The 22,916-nt window shown below is 43.7% G+C and overlaps 1 protein-coding gene across 8 annotated transcripts in view; it reads left to right on the plus strand.

Annotated features, from left to right (window-relative positions):
- Positions 1-3,690: 3,690 nt before the first annotated feature.
- The window catches only part of FYN (FYN proto-oncogene, Src family tyrosine kinase), a 206,751-nt gene continuing 187,525 nt past the window's right edge, over positions 3,691-22,916 (plus strand). For 5 of the 8 annotated variants that reach the window (XM_036413487.2, XM_036413494.2, XM_036413492.2 and 2 more), the window contains exon 1: positions 3,691-3,828. The gene's annotated coding sequence lies outside the window, so the exon portion shown is untranslated. Of the gene's footprint in view, positions 3,829-4,977; positions 4,980-22,916 lie in introns of all 8 variants that reach the window. The other 3 variants (XM_045573193.1, XM_045573196.1, XM_045573198.1) reach the window with 2 other exon arrangements.

Raw genomic sequence — 22,916 nt, forward strand, 5'->3', positions numbered from 1 at the left:
AGTGACATTCACCTTGAGTCAGTTTTGAAAGTAATCACTATGATCAAAATTTCTCCTGAAGTTGGAAAGATAGTAGCAGAGAAGAGATGCCAAGTGTCATGAAGAAAACATTAATTTTATCATTATTCTTGTTCTTTTCAAAATAAACCTACGTTTCTATGGGAAAAAGCACACACACTACTCTAGACCATGCTACCCATAGAAATATGTGAGCCACATATGTTAATTTAAACTCTCTAGTAGCTTCATTACAATTTAAAAGAAATAGGGGAATTAACTTTCATAATATATTTTACCAGAACATTATAGTCCGATTATTACCTTTTTAGCATCTAATCAATATAAAATTTAGATGTTTTCTTTTCATGCTACTGTAAGGTGACTAGACATCCCGCTTTTGGCAGGACAGTCCTGATTTTTAACAATTTGTCCTGCGTCCCGCAGAGTTTTAAAAAAAGTCCCAATTTTTGGAAAGAATGCACGACAAGCTAGGGAACAGCGGGAGAATGGGAAGAGAATATACGGTTTTTGGCGGCCATGTGGCTATTTAGCTAGGATATGAGTTTTATATTATTTTTGTTAATTTTATCATTTAAACTTTAATAATAACAAATAATTGTTGAGAACTGATTATCGAGAACTGCTTATCAAAGTTTGCATTGTTGATCAGTTGTTAGAATCCGACCACCATTGTTTGGACTTAATGGACAATGGCATTTTTGGGGATTGCAACGACGAAAACATTTTGTAACTGTCTCTCAGATGATACACATCATACTGCGTGCTAGTAAGCTAGTTAAACAAGTGATGTCATTACAAATCAGCTATTCAGATAATTTAGGTAAGTAATTTATTTATTTATTTCATAAATACATAATTTTTTTTTAATTTAGCACACAGTACTCATATTATTTATATTTTATAGTGGTGGCAAAAAGTCTAGTGCCAGCCTTGAAAGTGACGCTCATGACTACCATATGCATAATTTTTTAAAATTTATTATATTTGTAAATTGTACTTATGTTGAAATTTAAAATATATTACAATACTATTTTTGCATTCTATGAAAATTTTTGTTGCTCCATGTAGATCAAATTTTTAGTCAAGAATCCCCCCTCCCCCCTGGTCAATGCTGTCCCACTTTACCAATGTTAAAATCTGGTCACCTTATGCTCCTAGTAAATCTCTGAAACCCATATATCTATTATGTTTATAGCACATCTCTCAATATAAGCTATAAAATTCTCAAGCACATGTCAAAATGTCAAATGCATAATAACCACATAAGGCCACTGGGTACCACATTGGACAGCCTGGTCCTAGACCAGTGGTTCTCAAGGTACGATCCCCAGACCAGCAGCATCACCATCACCAGGGAACAGTTAAAAGTATAAATTCTTGAGACCCATTCCAAACCTACGGAATCAGACCCTCCAGAGGTGGGACCCACCAATCTGTGTTTTAGCAAATCTCATCTGGTAATTCTGATACACACTAAGGTTTGAGAATCATTGCTCTAAAGTAGGGGTGTCGAACTCAATCAGAGAAGGGGCCAAAATCTAAAATCCAGCCTAAATCTCGGGCCGAATGGTTTACTGAACAGTCAAACTGTCATTGTGATGGAAACGCAGCGGAGTGCAGTGATGACAGCGCGGTGCGGGCCACATTGCAAGGCCTGGTGGGACGGATTTGGCCCGCGGGCCTTGTGTTTGACACATGTGCTCTAAAGTCTAGACAATTGCATTAAAAAACAAAAACAAACAAACAAACAAACAACCTAGGCTAGCCATGGCAGGCTAGTACTGAAGAAGAGGAGTCTCTTCTTTTTAGTTAAACAGTTATCTTCTGTGGAAATCTGCTAGTCCCGGTTGTGGTTCCATTCTTGGGACTATAGAATGAATTACCAGACACATAATTTCATTTATCATTTTATGTAAGGAGAAAACAAACACAGTAACTACTCTATGCTATCACCTTGAGTTTAGTTACTAACTTCTCTTGTCCTCAGTTTCCTCATCCATAAAATAGGGATCCATGAGTTTAATATATTAGTGACTTTTTTTTAAAAGTAGGGTGTACAAAAAAACAACTCAGCAAAAGTGACTGACATTTTTAAACTACAGTTAAAAATTAGTGGGCAGGAAAGGCAATGTTACAGACTTTGAGCACAGACAGAAGCCAATTCACTTGTATTTCTCAGGACATTAGATTTTATGGGAAGGCGGGGGGAGAGATGGGCTCTTGCCAAAATCATTGAGAATGAATCTGAGCATGCCTTAAAGCAGAACTTTGAGTAAACAGGAATTACCTCTGAAGAGAATCAGGAAGCCAAAGTGTTTCTTTGTATGAAGTTACATCCTGCCTTACAAAAGCTGGATAGGAAATAAAGACTGATGCACTCCCAAATGTATGCAAAACTGGCTATTATTCCATCAAGGAAAATCTGAGCCAAAGCTCAAATTCAGTGAAGGGGAAAAAAACATAAGAAGATATGAGAAGCCAAAGGCAACCAATGCCTGCAAGTAAACATGATTTGGAAAAAACTATACCAACAAATCTCCACTCAGTGTTGCAGATTTCTTAATCAATGCCTGTCTTCTCCACCTTCTCCCCCCACTTCAGTAATAATTTCTCCAGACTTTTTGCTTGAAAATAAATATATGTGTGTGTGCCCACGAAAATAGGAGACTAAGAAATTAATCCTAATTTCCCCCTCCTCGTTCTTGTTACTGATAATATTAATTGTGCGCTTCCAAGGTTCTCTTCGCTTTTTCGGGGTTCTGTGATGAGATTCCACCTTGTTCTGTCTGCTTCAGTTTGATCAGAGAAGACACTTTCACCACCCTAATACTTCCCCAACTGATCCTTCCACCTTGCAATAAAATAAAAAAATAAAAGGCAAGATAAAGATAGCCCTTGCTCAGACAGTCCCATGGCTTGAGAGCATGGCAGATGTCTTTCTGCAGTGACAACTGCAACCTTCCACAAAGCAGAAGCTGCAGTTCACTCCCCCCCCTCCTCCTCCCGCCCTAACTCGGAACCTCACAAGTTCACACAACCCTCAAGAACACACACACACACACACACACACACACACACACACACACGCACACACACACACACAACTCCAACCTCGAGTCCCTCCAAACACTCTGGGAGCCAGGATGCCGGCTGCCACAGTAACGCTCAACCCACTCGGTGGCCCCACCCACTTCGGTACCGCCCCCGCCCCGACACCAATGGCCGTCGCGCGAAGCTCCCGAGGGGCCCGCTGATAGGGCAGCGTCGCCTGCCACTCTGAGGCTGTGTCCCGCCCCCTTCTCACAGGGCTGAGGCCGCAGGGGCAGGAGCATCCAGCGCGAGGAGCCGGGAGCAGCCGCAGCGGCGGCGCTCGTCGTTGCAGTCGCGCCATCTGTCAGAGCGGAGCCGGCGGGGAGGGGGCTGCCGCGGGGAGGAGGAGGGGTCGTCGGGAGCCCCAGATCGTCGAGACCAGCCCGCCGTCCGGCCGTCTGTCTGCGGGGAAACGGAGCGAAGCTGCCCTCGGAGCCGCCCGTCCTTCGCTGTCCCGGCGCGCGGCGCTTCCCCCCGCGCCCCGAGGGCTCCCCGGGCGCACACAAAGCCGCCGCCCGCCCCGCAGCGCCCGGCGGCCGCGCCTGCAGAGCATCCGGCCTCCGGGGCCGGGGATCCCGGCGCCGCCCCCTCGGCAGGCCCACCGGCTCCGAGCCCGCCGCAGCCCCCGGAGCCTCAGGAGCCGCCGCCGCGGCCGCACGGGAGGAGGGCGCGGAGAGGACCATGTGAATGGGCTCCGGAGCCTGCAGTGCCGCCCAGGTAAGCGGCCGGGGATGCGCCGCGAGGCCGCGGGGATGCTCCGGGGACCCGGCCGCCGGCGCCCGCGCGGCGCTGCTCCCGCGGAGGGCCCCGCCCTCGGTCTCCCCGCCGCCCTAGGTAGCGCAGGAATGGGGGCCCAGGTTCCCGTCCGCGAGCCGGAGCCGGGTGAGAATAGAATCGGCTTAGAGGCGAGGCTGGCCCAGACTCCGCCCCCGCCGCCCTCCTTTCGAGGGGGCCCCCCGCGGGGACTCGGGCTGTGTGTGTGTGTGTGTGTGTGTGTGTGTGTTGTTTTAATGTCAGGGATGATGTAATCACTTAATAATTGATGCCCCGTGCTGCTTCCCTCTGCACCCCACCCACCCCTGCCCCGCTCCTCCACCTTTCGGCCTCCTCCTCCTCCTCGGGCCGGCGCCTTCCCCAGCGCATCCTCCTGCCTATTTCTGGCGCCTCCCTTGCGCTTCCCCCCATCCTTCCCCTTCACTCTTCCTGTGCCACCACCCACCATCCATCCTTTCCCCGTCCCCAGTGCTGGAGCCTTCGCTCCTCTTCCTAGGCTTCCCCGCTCAGGCTCCCCCCTAAGCTCCTTCCTCCTCCCCTCCCCGGCCGCTGGATTTCCTATCTACTTCCCTAGGTCGATGATTGTTTGTATTCGGTCACCTCCCCTCTCTTATCTCCGCGGCCACAGGCGGAGGGGACTGGGCCAGAAAGAGGCCACAGAGCTGGGGCCCAAGGCGGAGATTTGCTGGGACTCAGTGAGAAGAGGGATAATAAAGTCACCCTTCTTGTCCCTCCTCCCTCCTGCCCCAATAAATCACACAGACTCTCCGTGTGCGTGTGTGTGTGTGTGTGTGTGTGTGTGTGTGTGTGTGTGTGTGTCACACAAAGAGCTCTTTCAGTGCCCAGAGAAGAGGCGCACAAAGTACCCAAGGATGGGCGCAATGCTTCTTCTTTCTCTTGCTCGGAGCTTCCCTTTCTCTCGGATAAAGCAGCCTTTCCTGCCACATTTACCAAAAATAAATAAATAAATGGCCCCAGATGCAGGGTAGCAGGTGCTAGCATTTCGCTGTAATCCTGGACTGGCAGCGTTTGACTGGCAGCTGCAGTTATGTCTTCGATTCAAGGGGGAAATGATTCCAGCCATCTTAAGAGTTGTTTGACTTTCAAGGTAGCCCTCCCTCCTCATTTTAACCCCCTCTCTTTCGGTGGTAAGAGCTGGAGTGGGATACATTAATGTGGGGGCAGAAAATTTTGTTTCTGAATCAGAGAATTAAACTGCTGTTTGATAGGAGGGGAGCAGCCTGACTTGCTGCTTCCTCTCCAGTCTACAGAGTGCTGAAACTGAAGTCTTTGGAAATGAAATCTTGTCTTTCCAGTGTGTTTTTTTTTTCCTTTGCCTTTATATTAATACAAGTTCTTGGGGCATCGATAGCAGCATTACATTGGTATTGGGAAGGCCACTAGAAACTCTCTTTCTTGTCTCAGGGTGGCCTTCAGAGGCCCACATCCTGCCGCCCAACCCAAGTGTCTGCAGTACTTTCCAACCTTCTGCTCTCTTTCTCCTGATCTCTGCCCCATGGGTATTGTGAGGAAGGGATTCAGACTTTTGGAGGAAGTGGTTTGTTACTATCTCAAGGTTTTGGAGGCACTTAGCTATGAGCAGAGGATGTAGAGGATCTTTTGACTGAACTTTGAACCATCTTCGGGATCTTCCTATTAAAGAGGAAATGTTAATGTGAATCTGGAGGATTAGTGTTACATGTTGTAAGCCAGTAACTATTACATGCTCAATTGATAATGTCAAAACGTAGGTTGAAACCACTGATTCCTACGAGAGAGATTCTTAAACTGTTATAAGTAATAGAATTATCTCAAGTTTGCTCTTCAAGAATTTTATTAGAAAAAGGTTAAGATTAATATTAAACATTTATTTATGCGTTTTCTAAGGACATTCACTGTGGAACTTTTTGTATTTTTTTTTAAAGCAATAGGGTTAATGAGTGTACTAGAAAAACAAGGAGTTGTTTGTTTGATGCCAGACCCAAGAAGGAAAGTCAGTGCACAGGAAACAGGCATTCTGCTGACCAAGTTAGACTTAATGATAAGGTTGAATGTGAACAAATCTACCCTTAACTTTCTGTGCCTGTACTCTGTGCCTTCTTCTGAGTATGGAATCTCCAACCCCATCTGATTTGCTTGGGTACCATTTAACCTTTAGGGCCCAGTTCAAAAGTCATCTCCACTGTGAAGCTTTCTCCATCTTTTCTCCTCCAAAGCACATCATGCTTACAATTTTGTTTAAAAAACTTCAGTAGCAGACATTATATTTGGCATGTGTCTGTTTCCATCATTAGTTGAGAGAAGGGACCTGGTCTTACTTATCTTTTCTCAACAAATGTGAGTTAGGTCTTTGATATGTGCTAGGCATCTGGATAAATTAGGCTAATTTTAGTAGCTGTAACAAGCAGACCTGCAAAAAATATAATGGTTCAAAAGCAATAGATATTTATTCTTCTTCATGTGATAGTCCAGAATGGGTGTTTGTGGTTGGAGGGTGGCTTTCTTCCACGTGTTGATTTTGGGACCCATGTTCTACCATCTCTTAGTGCTCCATTGTAACCTGCTTTCAGCTGGCAGAAAACAAAACAGGGAGTGGAGGGGGTTCACCCACTTTTTAATTACCTTGGTCTGGAAGTGACACCCATCACCTCTACTTCCATCCTTCACATGAGGGCTAGTTCTGTGGCCACTTTTACCTGCAAGGGAGCCTGGGAAATAGAGGTTAGCCATGTGAATAGATGAAAGATCAAGAAGAAATGTATTTTTGGTCAGCAGCTTTGCCACAAGGCATAGTCATGGTCCTCAAGGAGTTTGTAGGCTGATGACAAATTAATTGGAAACCTGGAGTCTAAACCCATCATTGTTTTTGTTCTTTTGGGTTTAGAAGCTCAGATCATTTCATGTTGAACATGTTTCAAAACACTTTGCTTTTTGTCGGTTCAAGAGGCCAGTTCCCTCACAGCAACCTCTTATAATACAGTGATGTGACAGCTCCTGTGTTGCCTTTGATATTTCATTTTTTATTTTTTACTCCAGTAGCACCATTCTTGGCCTAGTTTTTTTTTTTTTTTTAAATATATTTTATTGATTTTTTACAGAGAGGAAGAGAGAGGGATAGAGAGTTAGAAACATCAATGAGAGAGAATCATCGATCAGCTGCGTCTTACACACACACACACACACCCCACTGGGGATGTGCCCGCAACCAAGGTACATGCCCTTGACCGGAATCGAACCCGGGACCTTTCAGTCAGCAAGCCAACGCTCTATCCACTGAGCCAAACCGGTTTCGGCTTGGCCTAGTTTTTTATCTGCTCATTTTAGAGACTCGCCAAGTGGCTGAAGCTGGGAGCCGTCCTTAGAAATCAGAGTCCTTCCTTCTGTTCATTGGAAGAGGAAATTAAGCAGACTCCAAAGGAAAAACTTCTTGCCCCAGGTCATGCTAAGGGGAAGGGAGCCTCAGTCAGCCCAGTTCTTCAGTCCCACCTGAGTCCCTACGTCACACAGCTACGCTGACCATGTGACTGAGAGCCTTGTGTATTCCAAGGAGGTTAAGTGAGCTTCCAGACCTTCAGGAGCAGGGTGAACTGCTAATGTTCTACATTGGATAGTCCCTGTTCTCCCTGGGCCTCCAAATTATTGGAGCAATTCGGTCTGTACTAGTCATCATACTTAATAATGTACACGCTTTTGCCATGAACAGTTCATTATATTCACCTGTTCAGCAAACATTAGGCCAGGATGTTATTGTGTGCAAGGTGCTGGGAGATAAGGCCTCGAAAATGAATACATCTGCTGTCCTTGCTCTTCAGGAGCTCACAGTCTACTAGAGGAGATAAAAATGATGGATAATAGCTAACTTTTATTGAGCATTGCTATTGTCAAGCACTGTTTAAATTCTAGTCCTAACAATAACGATGTGAAGTACAATAGTTTCATACTTAATCCCCATTTTGCAGGTGGCAAATTGAAGTAAGGAAAGTTAAGTACTCAAGATCATATAGCCAGTAAGTGGTAGAGTCAGGATGCAGGCCTAATTAGTTTGGTTTCAAAGCCTTTGCTCTTAGCCTCTAGGCAATATGCAAAATACTCTATATGGATGTAATGATGATATTAATTAAATGTGTTACATGCCATAAGGGGTGGAGAGGGGTGTAAATGCTTTGGAAATTGATATTCTGGTTGGGAAATAGGACTTTATATTTCAATAAAAAATAAAATGTTCATTCCCACCTCCACTCCTTCCATTTAGGCCAGTGGTTCTCACTGTGGGGCACACACCCCATAGGGGGGCATTTTGATTTTTAAAGGGGGCAACTTGAGAATGAGTTATTGTATTAACAATGAGTTTTTTGCATTTCTTATGGTTCTAGGGGCACATATACAGTATATAAATATATGTTGTGACATTTATTCTCTATTATATGTTTTGAAACTTTGCCAATTTTTCTATTAATTTATCAAGGAACTTACCTGTAGGAGGAAAACTCTGCAGGTTCTCCGTGATAATCTGTGAGCCTAGGGGTTCTCCTAGGCGCATGGGCACATACAGGAGCGAGCGTGACCTCCAAAAGAGCTGATAGAGGAGGTGTCCTCGAGATGAAGAGTAACAGTCTGAAGAGCAGGAGTCACCTAGTTGAGTGTTGTGTGATGGCTGTTGCCCCAGAAGGAGCAGCCCAGAGGGCCAATGCACAGACCTTCTGGGAAAATTCAAGAAGTTCAGGGTAGGTGGGTGGGAGGTGGACAGAGGGAGAAGGTAGGGCTGGAGGAAAAACTGAGAATATTCTTGTGTTTTGTCAAGAATGCCGTTTAAAGCTGTAAGTGAAGACACTGCCTTGATCTGATCTTAATTTATAAAGATCCTTTGGCCACAGTGAGTTATTGACCAGTGGTGGTCAAGATGGAGGAAAGGTAATTATGGAAACTCAGATGAGCAATAGATAAGGGTCTGGATGGAGAAAAGAGGCAGAATGAGAGAGGGTGAGATAGATATGGAGGGGCCAGAAGAGGGGTCCTTGGGAATTAGGTGAAGAGAGACACTGAGGCATATCAATTCGGTAGGAAAAGCTAGTGTGTGTAAAGTGATGACTTTGTCATGAATACTTCTCACTTTCAGGTCCAGGTATTTCTTTTTTTTTCTTTCTTTTTAAAAAAATATATTTTATTGATTTTTTTACAGAGAGGAAGGGAGAGAGATCGAGAGCTAGAAACGTTGATGAGAGAGAAACGTCGACCAGCTGCCTCCTGCACACCCCCAACCGGGGATGTGCCCACAACCAATGCACATGCCCCCGACCGGAATCGAACCTGGGACCTTTCAGTCCGCAGACCGACGCTCTACCACTGAGCCAAACCGGTTTCGGCTGGATCCAGGTATTTCCTTGGCAGTTGAATAGATGAGTCTGAAATGAGGAATAGGACTGAAATGTAAATCTATTAGCAGCAAATTGCAAAATACTTGAAGCCCTAGATGTGGGTGGTATCACTCAGAGAGAGCATAGAGATAGAGCAGTCAGAGCTGAGACAGATCCTGGGAACAGAGAAGAAGGGGGAGGAGGAGCCCAGGCCCTGAGTGGGAGAGGGACAGCCTGGGGATTGGGCAGGTCCTGGGGATCGAGGTGTCCCTCATCCCCAGGGGGAGGAGGGTATGCCCAGACATTAAGCAAGATTAAGAATGACGAGTACAGTTGCATTTAGCACCAAAGATCTCTGAATCCAGGCAGGGCAGCATCAGGGGAATAGCGGATGGAAGTCTACAACTCTACTGCTCCCAGACCAAGGTAGAAATAAATGTCAAAACCTGCAGAACACACAACCATAAAGGGCTTAGAAATCATGTAGTCCAACATGTCCATTTTACTTATATGAGGGAAGATGAGCTTCAGAGAACTAAGTGACTTACCAAAGGTGGCAGAGTTACCAGTGAGAGCCAGATTTCGAGCCTCTCATCCCAGGGCCATACCCGGGGTAGGGTCCTGGTTCTGTGCCTCCCAGCTCTGAGAGTTGGATCAAGTTACCTAATTTCTCTGCCTCCCTTCCTTCACCTTTAAAATGGGGATAATGGTTTCTACCTCAAATATTTGCTGTTAGGATTCAGTGAGTTAATAAATAGAAAGCACTGAGAATAGTACCTCACACACAGGAAAAACTACTGCTGTTAAAGTGTGTGTGTGTGTATCACACAATATTTACATATATATATATTGATACACACATACATACATATAACATATATGGCCCCTTAGGGAAGGGAGGATGAAAATGTATTGTGTGCATGAAAAGAAATTTTGAATATTTTAGGAAGGGATATGGGTGATTGCCAATTCTGGATCAAGAGTTACTAGGAAAAGGTAGAAAATTATATAGTACTAGAGGCCTGGTGCACAAAATTCGTGCATGGGAGTTGGGGAAGGGGGTGTCCCTCAGCCGGTCTTGGCCTGCAAAGACACCAGCATCCCTCACCCCTGCCTCTAGCCAGAGGTTCCTCCCCTCCTTCCGCACAGCCTCTGGGAAGATGCTTGTCTTGGGGCCTCCTCAGGCCCCAGGCCCATGACACCCTGCAGCTCGGATACTCAGGGGCTTGGGCTTTCAAGTCTGGCTTCCTCACCCAGCATGGTGAGCATCAGCTGCCATGGGAGTCTTGCCTTAGGAGTCATCCCTTTGGACCATACTACTTGCGACTGTGTGTGGTGAGGGTGACCTCGGTGGCAGTGATTTGATGTCTGTAGCGTACCTGCCGGAAAACCCCCTTTCACCCCCCTACCTCCACCCCTCACCCCCCCGTGGCACCATGCTGGCCCCATCTGGACTGCTGGTAGGGGGCTTCCAGTCTGTGACTGAGAGCTGCAGGTGGAGGACCCCGGCACCCATAGGGCTCTGTCAGCATCAAGAACTGGGAAGACCCATTTTTCTGGTTCCTCCCCTGCCGTGGGGACGCTGAGCTCGGGGCCCCAGAGGCTCCTTCCCTCACCCACATGGCCATGGCGCAGACTCTGGGCTCATGGCCCCACAGGATCCTTCCCTCCCGCTGCACAGCCATGGCTCGGACACTCCCAGTCCTCTGGCCAGAGACCTCTCCCGTCCTTCCGCAGCCAAGGAACAGATGCTGGGCTCCTGTTGCCGCAGGGCGATGCTGCCAGTGTCTGCTATGGGCACTGCCATTTTTGTCACAGAGTGATGGCTAATTTACATATTACTCTTTTATTATATAGAATGCTTGAAGCAGCATTTTTAGCAAGTGTTCTTAAAAAATGCAGAGCCTTTTTATTCTCGAGAATAGAAAACAAAAGCACTTTGAAGTTAGTCCTATAAAAGGGTTTCTGTGTTTTAGTCAGATAATCAGAATTTTAACCTATTTACAGTGTAAATCACTTGAGTTGGATTTTCTAAAGGTGGAATAAACTATGAAATTGGAACTACTACCACCATTACTCACATGTGTGTGTGCACTTGCACACACACACACGTTATGATTTTCATGCACTTGGTTCCTATAAAACGGGTGATTTGAGTTATTTAGGAGAATATGATCTTTTTTTTAATGTATATAGTTGAACAAATCTAATTATTAGCTGCTAAAACACATGAGTAACCTGAACAGTATTATCCAAATGGACCTGGGTGACATGCAGTACAGATAACTTAGGAATAAGTGGCACTCTGGACTTGATTAGAACACAGTAATCCTAGAAGGATATAAATTGAACTGGATTTATGGCCCAATAAAAACATGGGAAGAAAAGATAATGCTTACTGACTCATGAAACTTTAACAATGTTTGTAAGGCTCTGCGTTGCAGTATTTGGGTGAGAGCGTTTTCCCATTCATCTGAGCCTGCTTCCAGAATGACCTGCGTTGCCTCACTCTGGATGTGAGACAAACGTGGGTCCTTTTCCCGGGCGTTCCCAGGAAGCCGAGAGCATCTTTACAGACCTGTGACCCCAAGCAACACCCACTTTGTTTGGGCAAATATGTGTTGAGTGCCTATTAACTGTAGGTTTCGGGGAGAAAAAAAATACAGTATGGGAAAATTTTAACTCCTTGATTATTTCAATTCAGAAGGCTTTTTCTGAAGGGCACTTACGTCTGGTCTGTGCTTACCACAGCTGCTCATGCCTCTCTAAGTACACCATAAAAATAATAATGCCTACCATTTTTATTGAACCCCAGAGGCCTTCTTAGGTGCTTTACTTACAGTAATTTTCTTAGTCATAACTCTCTGAGGCAGGTATCATTATCCCCATTGGTCAGATGGGAAGACTGAGGCTCAGAAAGGTAACTTGCCCATCGTCACACAGCTAATTACCAGAGAAGCCAGGTCTGTCTGGATCCTACACTCGTGCTTGCTTTTGTTCCAAAGCTGTGGTTTCTCACTCCCTGCCTATTTTCAAGCCTCCTTGCCTAGGCTTTGCACTTCCTTCCGTGTTCAGTGTTCAGTGTTGGTGGCACAAAGGCACCTTCACCGCCTGTGGAAACCTCATTTCTTCCAATGGCTCCATTCAAGACTTACCTTCCGGGAAGCCCGCCCTCCGGGCTCCCATGGCACTTGGTTACCGCCCCATTTTCACCCTTGTCACAGTCTGACAAAGTGAAGTCAAAGTCAGCTGGGTGGGAGAGTGGGACAGATACTTGTCTTTTTTTAACTTTTTTATTTTATTACGTGTGGTCTCTTTGTAAGTCAGGTATTGTCTCTTTTTCATGATTTGATTTTCCCATCACAAACGCAGCACTATTCAATGAGGTACTGCCATTATTATCCCCATTTAACAAGCGGGGAAACTGAGGCATGGAGGTCAAGTGATTTAGTCGGGGTCACAGAGCTAGTAAGCAGCAGAGCTAGGATCTGAACCCAGGCAACCAGCCTGTCTCCAGAGTCTGTGCTTTTGACACTAAATTTGTCCTGTCTCTCAAGTGAGAATATAAACCTCCTCGCCCTGTACCTCACAGGCCACACACAGTAAACATCAGCCTTGGCACAATGACTAATAATCTATTGAACCAGCTCGTAATAAGGAAAGAGCTTTAGGGCCATCGTTGCATGAATATCCTCTGAGGACCTTACAGAATGCATGTTCCCAGATCCTGTTCTCATTTAATAAGTTTGGGGCTGGTAGGGTTGAACCCCAAAATCTTGTCTGTATATGAGAATGGCCGGGAGCCAGCTTCTGAGAGACTAGGGGTGAAGCAAACGTAGTGAGTCTCAGCCACACTGATGGGAGCAGGCCGTGAAGTGGCAGAGAATCATCAATCAGCGGGAGCCGGAGGGAGCAGCACCCAGAGGAGGCTGGGCAGCAGAAATCCAGCACAGAAAGGCCTCTTCCCTTGTATTTTTAAGATTTCTAAGTACCTGCTCCTTTTGAATGGGCTGATGGGATATTATCTGATGAATTTAAACACATATCTTCTTCAGCGCTTCCATCTTTGAGGTACCCAAAAATAGTAGGCTTTTCATGGAGTTGTATAAGGATTCCATCTGCTGTATACTGAAAAGCAGGACTTCAGTGGAAAATTTAAAATGATCCAGATCGTCTTTCCCACAACAAAGCCCAGGGCACGTTTTTCAATCCTTTCTTCTCTAGAAAAAATTACTGAATCTGGATTTCTGTGAGATCCTGCCCAATTTAAATTCTACTGGAAAGGCAAGTGAATATGAACAAGTTCCTTCATTTCCACACATTGTAGTGTCTATTGTAAAGCAGTGACAATTTTAAATACTGTCACTTGTAAAATTTGGAAATTGCCAGGATAATTTGGAAAGTGCCGATTTCTGTTAATGTTTTCTCTTGTTTGCTCTCAGAGTTTAGAAGGTTTCACTTTTTGGTTGTCTATTTTATTGTCTAATCTCCTAAAACAGAGCGAGCACTTCATTATTTTCAGATATCAATGAACTCTAGCCTGCTGTCATTATGTATCTTTTATTATTGTCTCCTTGAAAATGTCATTTCTGTGGCTGTCTCTGTATATACCTTTGCCTGAACTATATTCTTTTGATATGCTATGTCCTGTAGGTGCCCCATGATTTGCAAATAACTATTCCAGTTGCTGAAAAAACAAAAACAAAGTGTATGCACACGCGCACACACACAATTCCTGTTGTTACTCCTATATTTTCTAAATTGAGTGAGGAGGTTTGATCCATGTGAAAATGGATGTGCTGGCTGATACTGGATATTGGTTCTTTTGCTTTGTTCCTTAACCCAATGAATAAGAGAAAGACCAAATTTCTTAACTGGTTATTCAATGCCTCCAACTGTCTCCACATTCTTAGTCATACCTGGCTGACCTCATTCACCATGACATTAACACTTGATTAGGCAGATGTCCATCTACTGTAACATGGATATGAATTATGTGTTCCAGCCTTTGTGTGGTTGTTGTTGTTTTTTTTCCTCTTGGAATTCCCTGGCCCTTCTTTCCCTCGGAATTCTATCCATTTTTCAAAGTCCAGTTGGAAGCTTCTCCTAGTCTTCTCATTCTCCTGCATTGAACATTTGTGTCTCTCAATTACCTCCTGATATGTGATGCCTTATGTTGTTAGTTAATTCCTGTTGTGAGGAATCTGAGCTGTAAAGAAATTCTGTGACTTTCCCATGGTTATACTGTGACTTTCCCAAGTTATTAATTTATTTTAGACTAGAATCTAGGTTTCCTAGAAATTCATATTTATGGCTCCTGTTTTCTCAAGAGATTATTGGCTTCATGCATGCAAAAATATTGTTTGCTGCTCCCGCTTCCTTTGTTTTTTGTTCCCCTATAGCATGTAGCAGGATGTCTTTCATAATGTAGACAGTCAGCAGATGTTTACTCAGACAGGCCCTGGGGCAGGACACTGGAATGTATAGCTGGTTTCCGGCCATCTGTGAGGCTAGGCTGGCATCTCCTCAGATATGGCGCTTCTGTACTTTCCAACCCACAAGATTTAGTTCAGTGATTGTGCTAGACCCGTGGTCAGCAAACTGCGGCTTGTGAGCCACCTGCGGTTCTTTGGCCCCTTGAGTGTGGCTCTTCCACAAAATGCCAACGCCTGGGTGAGTCTATTTTGAAGAAGTGGCGTTAGAAGAAGTTTAAGTTTAAAAAATTTGGCTCTCAAAAGAAATTTCAATCGTCCTACTGTTGATATTTGGCTCTGTTGACTAATGAGTTTGCCAACCCCTGCCCTAGACTATTTTAGGACCCATCATTGTATTTCAGAATGGTATATGTTTTATTTTTTTTTCTTCAGAATATTGAGCTTTTTGTTAAAAATTTAAGGTGGTCAAGGAAATAGTTACTTCTTTGTCCTGTGCTGTCTGACTTTCATTAAGATTTTCACTAAAAACAATAGAAAGTCACCAGTGCACAAGAACATCTAAGAGCAGGGTAAATGCAAAATATCAATATTTCAAAATCTGGAAAAAACTGGAAGAATACAGTAATGAATGATGGGAAAGGGACCACCAGTGTATCCTGGAGGTATGACAGAAGGCAGGTACTTACCTATTATGTACCTGCCCATTTCTGGACCTCTCAAACTAGCATTTAACTACATTCTTCGGCCATATGAACCCCAGCTTCGGCTGTGGGGAGTGCCTTTCTTTCCATGTGTTTTTTCACTTGGTAGTAGTACCATTTGAAGAATCTCCTTAGCAGGGAAGGGGAGGGTTCCATCATATACTTAAAGTCCTACAAAGTAATTACTTCACACTATGTCCACCAAAATATCACAGTCTCTATTTATATATCCTTCAAAAGAATGATTGAAAATAAGCCTTATAAAATGTTTTCCATCGTTGAGGGGAGGCACTACTCAAGTAACATGTGTAACAAAAGACACAGCAACACAATATGCAGTGTTTGTCAACCACTCATTAAAGGTCTTCTTACCACCTGGGACTAGCCCTCTGGGGTTTCTCATTAATGGCTTCCCTTGTCACCTAAATGTCAGATTTAATGTATCTGAAAGGTGGAGACCAAGAAGAACACTTTCTGTGGGTATAGACAAATTACTGCAGCCCAAATGGGCAAGGGGTACCATTATGGTCTTTGGAAAGTAGTGGTGAATTGTTTTTTCTTCCTCAACTATTGACTGTCTGTGATTTCAGTGCTTTTCCCACCTTCCTGCCCATTGCTGCAACCACTGCCTTAAGTGTGGGAGATCATATGCTACTGGCAAAATTCTCTTTGCCCTTGGCTGGCATATAATGTCACCACTTTTTCCAGTTTGTTCACATTCACTCACTTTCGTACACGTCAGCATCAAAATTGGCCATTTTCAGTAGCAAGCTTCTAGAAGGCTAGAAGCTCACCTCACTTTATTTGCCTTGTGCTCAGTGTAATACTGAACTGTGTTTTTAGTACTTGTAGAATGAGATGCATCTTGAATAAATTTTCTTCTTGTAGATAATACATTGGGACCTCTGCATTGATAGATCCTCGGAGTCATGTTTAGAATCTATATTTTGGTTGTGCATAATGTTTTAAGTTCCACCTTATATTACACGTCCTTAGGTTGAAATGCAGTGATCTCAAATCCTAGTCCTATCTTCAAGTTGGGTTCAAAGCATAGATGATGTGCAATATCATACCCTTTTCATACTAGTGAGGTTAACCATACAATTCTCACTGTCTTATAGTCATTATTCAACTGATTCTTGATTTCAGAATGCTAAGAGGCCAAGAATTGCGAATGAAAGCCAGTGAGGCGTGGCTGGTAAGAACCTATAAGGACTGTGGTGTAAGGAGCAGATGCCTCTGTGGGTGCCAGTAATTCCTGTGAAGTTCTGGTTAGTTTATAGCTGGGTGTGATACCAGGAGGATTGGCACTTGGAAAACTGCAGCCCCAAACATTCTCAGATTGTACCTTGGCCACATGGGGAGAGTCCAGTATGGGAGGTCCAAGGCAAGCCCCACTGCCTTCCCTGATTTTACCTCCCCAGATGTGACAGAGTCTGTTCCCAGGGATGAGGCTTCTGGGCCTCTATCCGCACAATAGCACTCCTGTGCACTTGAGATCCAGAACTGCTACTGTGGCAAGAGCCCAGCAGAACACCTACCTGCACTCTCAGTGTCTCCTGGATGGGCTAGAACATATGGAAATTATCCCCTAAAGAGAATGATGTTGGTAAGGCTGGAAATAGAGGGGATAATGGATGGAAACGAATCAACGAAGAGTTGTTATGGGCAAGATGATGGTGAGTATAGAAGGAGTCTTTGCATTAGTTTCTGTGGCTGCCAAAAAATTTTTCCCCCAACTGGGTAGCTTAAAACAACAACAAAAACTCTCACATCGAAGCCATAAGTCTTGAAATTAAGATACTAGCAGGGTTGGTTCCTTCCAGAGGCTCTGAGGGAGACTGCTCCATGCCTCTTCCCTAGCAGCTTCTGGTGGCTACTGGCAAATCTGGACTTTCCTTGGCTTGTAGACCAACAATTTCTGCCTCCATCTTCATATGGCATTCTCCTCTTGTAAGGATACATATCATTGGATTTAGAATCCACCCTATTCACTAGGTTCTAAATTACATTTTTAAAGACCCTTTTCCCAAATAAGGTCACACAGGATCCAGATGAACCTTTTTTTGGGGGGAGGGGCCATTATTCAATCCATGATAGCCCTCAGAGAGACAAAAATTACCAGCTTGGAGGGAGAAATAACAGAAAGAAAGGTACTTATAGGTTTGAATACTGAAAGTGCAGGCACAGTACTTTACATGTGTGATTTGTATGTCTGAGATAGATGAAGATACAGTGACATTTTTATGTGAAAAGAAAGAAGTTTGAAGGAGTGGAGTTACCTAAAACTTTTCAGTAAAATTAGAGGCTAAGCCATCATCTGAGGGCCACAGATTTAGAGATGGGATGACGGCTTGGAGAATGCAGAAAAACTCCAGAGTAACGAAAATATAGGATGATCTGTTAATAAATGGATAGAAGGTATTGCAGAGAAATTGTGAGGCCCCATTGGAATCTGTAGGTATTTTTTTTTTTTTTTTATGGTTCTCTTTAGCCCAGTTTTGTGACTTTGCCTCAAAGTACTTACCAGGTTGGAGTGGAAAATCTTACTTTGGGGGTGACCTAGAGTTGAGAATTGGTTTAAAAGATCAAGTGAGGAGGATGTTCTAAGAGACTACAAAAATATCAATTGAATCAGCTGAAGGTAGGTTCCGGCTGAATAGAGGATTGAGCTGGATGATGGCCAAGGTAAGGAAGGCTCTGCAGTTTTAGGAATCTGATGAGTAAACATAGCAGGTGTGGAGGAGGAGAGACAGAGGTGAGTAGGCCCTAGGAAGAGGGAACCCATCGAATTGGAGAGAACCAAAATGATAGTGCACAGAGTCATTTCCTGTTGAATGGGTTTCCACTTAACAAAACAGAAATTTAGGACCTCAGATACAAAGAATTCAAGAAACTGAAAGGCATAAGCCCCTTTAGTCCTCGATTTAAATAGGTATAAATAATTTCTTCCAGAAGAATGTCTTGTTTTATGTGGCACATTTTAAAAATCCTGAATGTGTATTCTGGAATCTCTGAGACCTTCCATTATGGCCAGCCAATTTGTTGAGGCTAATATTTTTAACTGGTGTTCAATTTACTTTCCTTTCCTCCTAATTCTTGTTGCCCTGGGAGTCTCCCCCATGGAGGCTAAGAATTCTATTACTTCAGGGAGAGGACAGACTATAGGCTGGAACAAAGAAGACATTGTTCAGCTGTGGACTTTCAAAACAGGCACTTAAAGCATGTTTCAGAGATCAGAGTTAGCCCAGGCCTTCCTTTCAAAGAGGCAGACTTTGTTAGAAAAAAATTATTCCAAGGAGCCAGATCTCAGAAGGCCTGGCATATATTGTACAGTCAGCCATGCAGGAGGAAGGCTCCAAGAAGCAGAAAATACCTTTCTGGATTGGAGGATGGAGCTTGTAGAGATTTGGATGAAACGAGAGATGAGAAATGAATGGGTGGGTGGAGGATAATCTGCATTCAGCAGCACTTGCACCCTGCAGCCTGTTTGGAACTCTTGAAGGAAAGCACCTTGTGGCAACTAGCCCCGAGATGGTGTCCCCTCATGGTTCCCCGGTGCCTGCATGTGGCCTAGGAGAAATCCTGATGGCACTCTAGGCCTCCTCAGCTAAATGTGGAGGTTGCTGAGAAAGCCAGGTGGGAGAGGCGTGGGGTCAGAATGAAGCGGGCACAGAATGGACTGTGCCAGCCTCTGCTGAAGGCGGGCCGGGGTCATGACTGCAGATAGCCACCAGTCCCATCAGCAGAGCCAGGCCAGCATTCAAAGACAAGGGGATGGCACCTCCCAAGGAGGCCAGTGGAGGCTTGCAGGGCAGTGCCTGGACCAGGTTCTCCCCCCATCCTGTGGTGGTCTCTAATTTTCCCCTGGGGAAGGACGGAGAGAGAAATGAACACAGCTATGAGAGGCAGCTTGAGATGAATTAAATTTGACTTATTGCCCTGAAGCAGCTAAAATCTTAAATCTGAAGAGAATAAGTTATCTGGAAGTAGCAATATTGGTTTTTTTCTTCATAAGCAGAAATGCAATGATCATGATCAAGTTGAATTTAACTGTAGAGAAACAAAGTCACATATTTAGTGCATATACAGCTAAGTAGTAAGTGTAAATTTCAAACCTGCCACACTGCATTGGAGCTGTGTTTTAATGGTATGCTGCTGCTGCATACTATTAGTATGCTTTCTTTCTTTGAGTAAGTTGTGGGTTAACATCCCTATGGTTGGTTCATCTTGGAGAAGAAGTGGGGCGAACTGCCCTTTGGAGGAGCAGAGTTGTCCACCAGATATTCCAAAATATAGTGGGGGTTTGGGCTTCCCTTGTTTAGTAAAAGGCAGTTCTTCTGAGTGCCCCGGAAGGAAGGACCTCAGTTGTTATGGAGCCTCAGGTCAGAGGAAAGTATTCGAATTTTAGGCCTTTCTCTAATCAATATCCTGAGATGCTGAAGACAAGCATTTTCACTGGGTGTGACCCTTCAATTCCATGTTTTAAAGGTATCAGGGTGAATACTAGGAACTGCAGCCTCTGACTGTGAGGGGAGAAGCTCTTCATTTTTATTCCATCCTCATGGACTAAATAAAGCATGAGTTTATGAAAGGATTCATTTTCAAGTATAATTCATAAGTAGTTACTAGAACACTCAAATGAAGAGGGAGGGGAACCAGTTAACTCTTTTTCAGTACATTTCATTCCTCTTTGACATTCAGACAGGGATGATATTGCATTTAAGATGTTTTCAACCCTGTTGTTTCTTGAAGTGCCTAGTAATTTTGGAAGAGAAATCTTTAGTCTTGTTTAAAAAAGCATGAGTTTGGTGGGGTGGAGTGAGGAGGATGTTGTCTGTTGGGATACTTACTCTGTATTTTCCTACTAGAAAATTACTGTGATGTTTTGAGCACATCTACTTAAAAGGTAAATACATTTCATATTTCCCTCATCTGTCAGTGGGAACCAACAGAGCTAGAGATGAGGGATAACATTTACTGAAAGGAGCCACTCACTTGTCAGAGGGGAGAGAGGTGAAGAGGATGGATGAAAGAAGGTGAAGGGATTAGCCAAAAAACATACAGAGAGTCTCCCAAAATGTATATACACTTTAACAGCTGATAATTCAATTTTGAAAAAGAAATGTATTTTAATAAACATAACTTTCTAATTATTCAAAGTGTGTGTATACATTTTTGGGACCCTATATATATGAACTAGAGGCCCAGTGCACGAAATTCATGCACAGGGGTGGGGAAGTTCCCTCAACCCAGCCTAGATCCTCTCTAATCCGGGACCCCTTGAGGGATGTCCAACTGCTGGTTTAGGCCCAAACCAGGGGATCGGGTCTAAACCGGTAGCGGGTATCCCTATCATAGTCCAGGACCACTGGCTCCTAACTACTCACCTGCATGCCTGCCTGATCATCACTTACTGCCCCCCTGCTGCTGGCCTGGTCACGCCTTACTGCCCCCCATTCCAACCTGGTCACCCCCCGCCCCCAACTGCCTTCCCCTCACTGGCCTGGTTGCCCCTTATTGCCACCTCAGCCAATTTGGTTATTTGGTTGCCCCCAACTGCCCCCTCTTGCCAGCCTGGTTGCCCCTAACTGCCCCCCTCACCAGCCTGGTTTCCCTGTACTCTAAACACCACCCCACCCCCCTACCAGCCCGGTGGCCTCACGCAGCCTGCTGTTCAGTCGACCATCTGATTGTTTCAGTCATGGAGGCCCCTGGCTTTTTACATATTAGTATAGCCCATAAACACAGACAACTGTGTGGTGGTGGTCAGAAGAAGATGGGGACAGTAGGGGCTTGGTGGAAGTGGACAAAGGGGAAGAAAATAGGAATTTCTGTAATAGTGTCAATAATGAAAATTTTAAAAAGTAAAATAATTAAAATTATAGAATTTTTTAAATGTTGATTTATTAACTGACATCATTTTATAGTATTTATAGGTTTATTTGAAATCTCAAAAATAACATTTCTAAAAATTATAATCATGCCCATATATATTAGAAAAAAACATTTTAAACATTAAAAAGAACATAAAACTAGTTATTCTTGGTACATACTCACCTTACTCAGCTTTTTAGCCATATGTCTCTAATATTCATGTCACTGATTATATATATATATATATATATATATATATATATATATATACACACACACACACACACACACATATATATATATATATATATATATATATATATATATATATATATTTTATTGATTTTTTACAGAGAGGAAGGGAGAGGGATAGAGAGCTAGAAACATCGATGAGAGAGAAACATCGACCAGCTGCCTCCTGCACACCCCCCACCGAGGATGTGCCCACAACCAAGACACATGCCCTTGACTGGAATCAAACCTGGGACCCTTCAGTCTGCAGACCGATGTTCTTTCCACTGAGCCAAACCAGTTTCGGCATCTTTTTTATGAAGTATGTTTTTTATTTTCTCTGAGAGCTACTTGTAATCTTCAAAGTTGTGTTTTATAGTTAATATTTGAAATTGTTACTATGTTCAGTTGGCATTTATGTATATGTCATAAAATTTTTAACTGAGAAGATGGCTCTTTCTACAGATACACTTTAGCTGAAAGCAAGTTCTGCTAAATAGAGTCCTCAGAATAATTTTTTAATATTGAAATTTATAAATATTTTAGTCCAAATATTGTCACAGGTCTTTTACCCCATTCAGAATTCTTATCCTCAGTATTTTTATAAGACAAAACTTATGAAAATAAGTTCCCCTATTGTCCTTTCAATTCTTTTATCCCAATTAGATGACATAAAATCATAGATCTTCATAATTTCACTCCATTCTGGTACAGAATATAAATGTATTTAATTAAAACTAGGAGCAGGAGCACTGCCCTGGCTGGTGAGGTTCAGCTGGTTGGGCATCATCCCATGCACGAAGTGGTTGCAGGTTCGATTCCTGGTCAGGGTACATGCCCCTTGTGGCCTCGATCCTGAGTAGGGGCTTACAGGAGGCAGCCTATCGATGTATTGCTCTTTTTATCAATGTTTCTCTTTATCTCTCCCTTTCTCTTCCTCATTGTCTAAGACTCAATAAAAACATTAAAAAAAAAAAAAAAAAAAAAAAAAACTAGGAGCACCGTCAAAAGATCACCACAAGTTGAGATACTCCAAAACACAATACAACAATACAATTTCAGAATTAGTATTAAATCTTGAACACTACTTGAGTTCTCATAATTGAGTGTGTTCTGTTCCTCCTTTGCTTTCTTTGGGATAAATTTCAACATCTTTCTATTAGCAGCTCTTGTTTTTAATAACTGCTATTGGCTAAAGGATTTTGAAACAGAAGTGTAGTGTCACTGCTCTGAACAAAGATTTCCAACTGTTTTGGTACAGAACCCATCCAAACTTTGTAGAATGCATCTATCATATCGTTATGACACACCTACATTGATTCAGACATTTCTCAGACATTTTTAAAACCTGGTTGATGCTGACAGGCAGCAAAACAGAAGGCATGTACGATAATGCTGAATATTCACAGAACACTGTCACAAAAATCTTGTAA

This window comes from Pipistrellus kuhlii, unplaced genomic scaffold (assembly GCF_014108245.1).
Source record: "Pipistrellus kuhlii isolate mPipKuh1 unplaced genomic scaffold, mPipKuh1.p scaffold_m20_p_5, whole genome shotgun sequence".
Lineage (NCBI taxonomy): Eukaryota > Metazoa > Chordata > Mammalia > Chiroptera > Vespertilionidae > Pipistrellus > Pipistrellus kuhlii.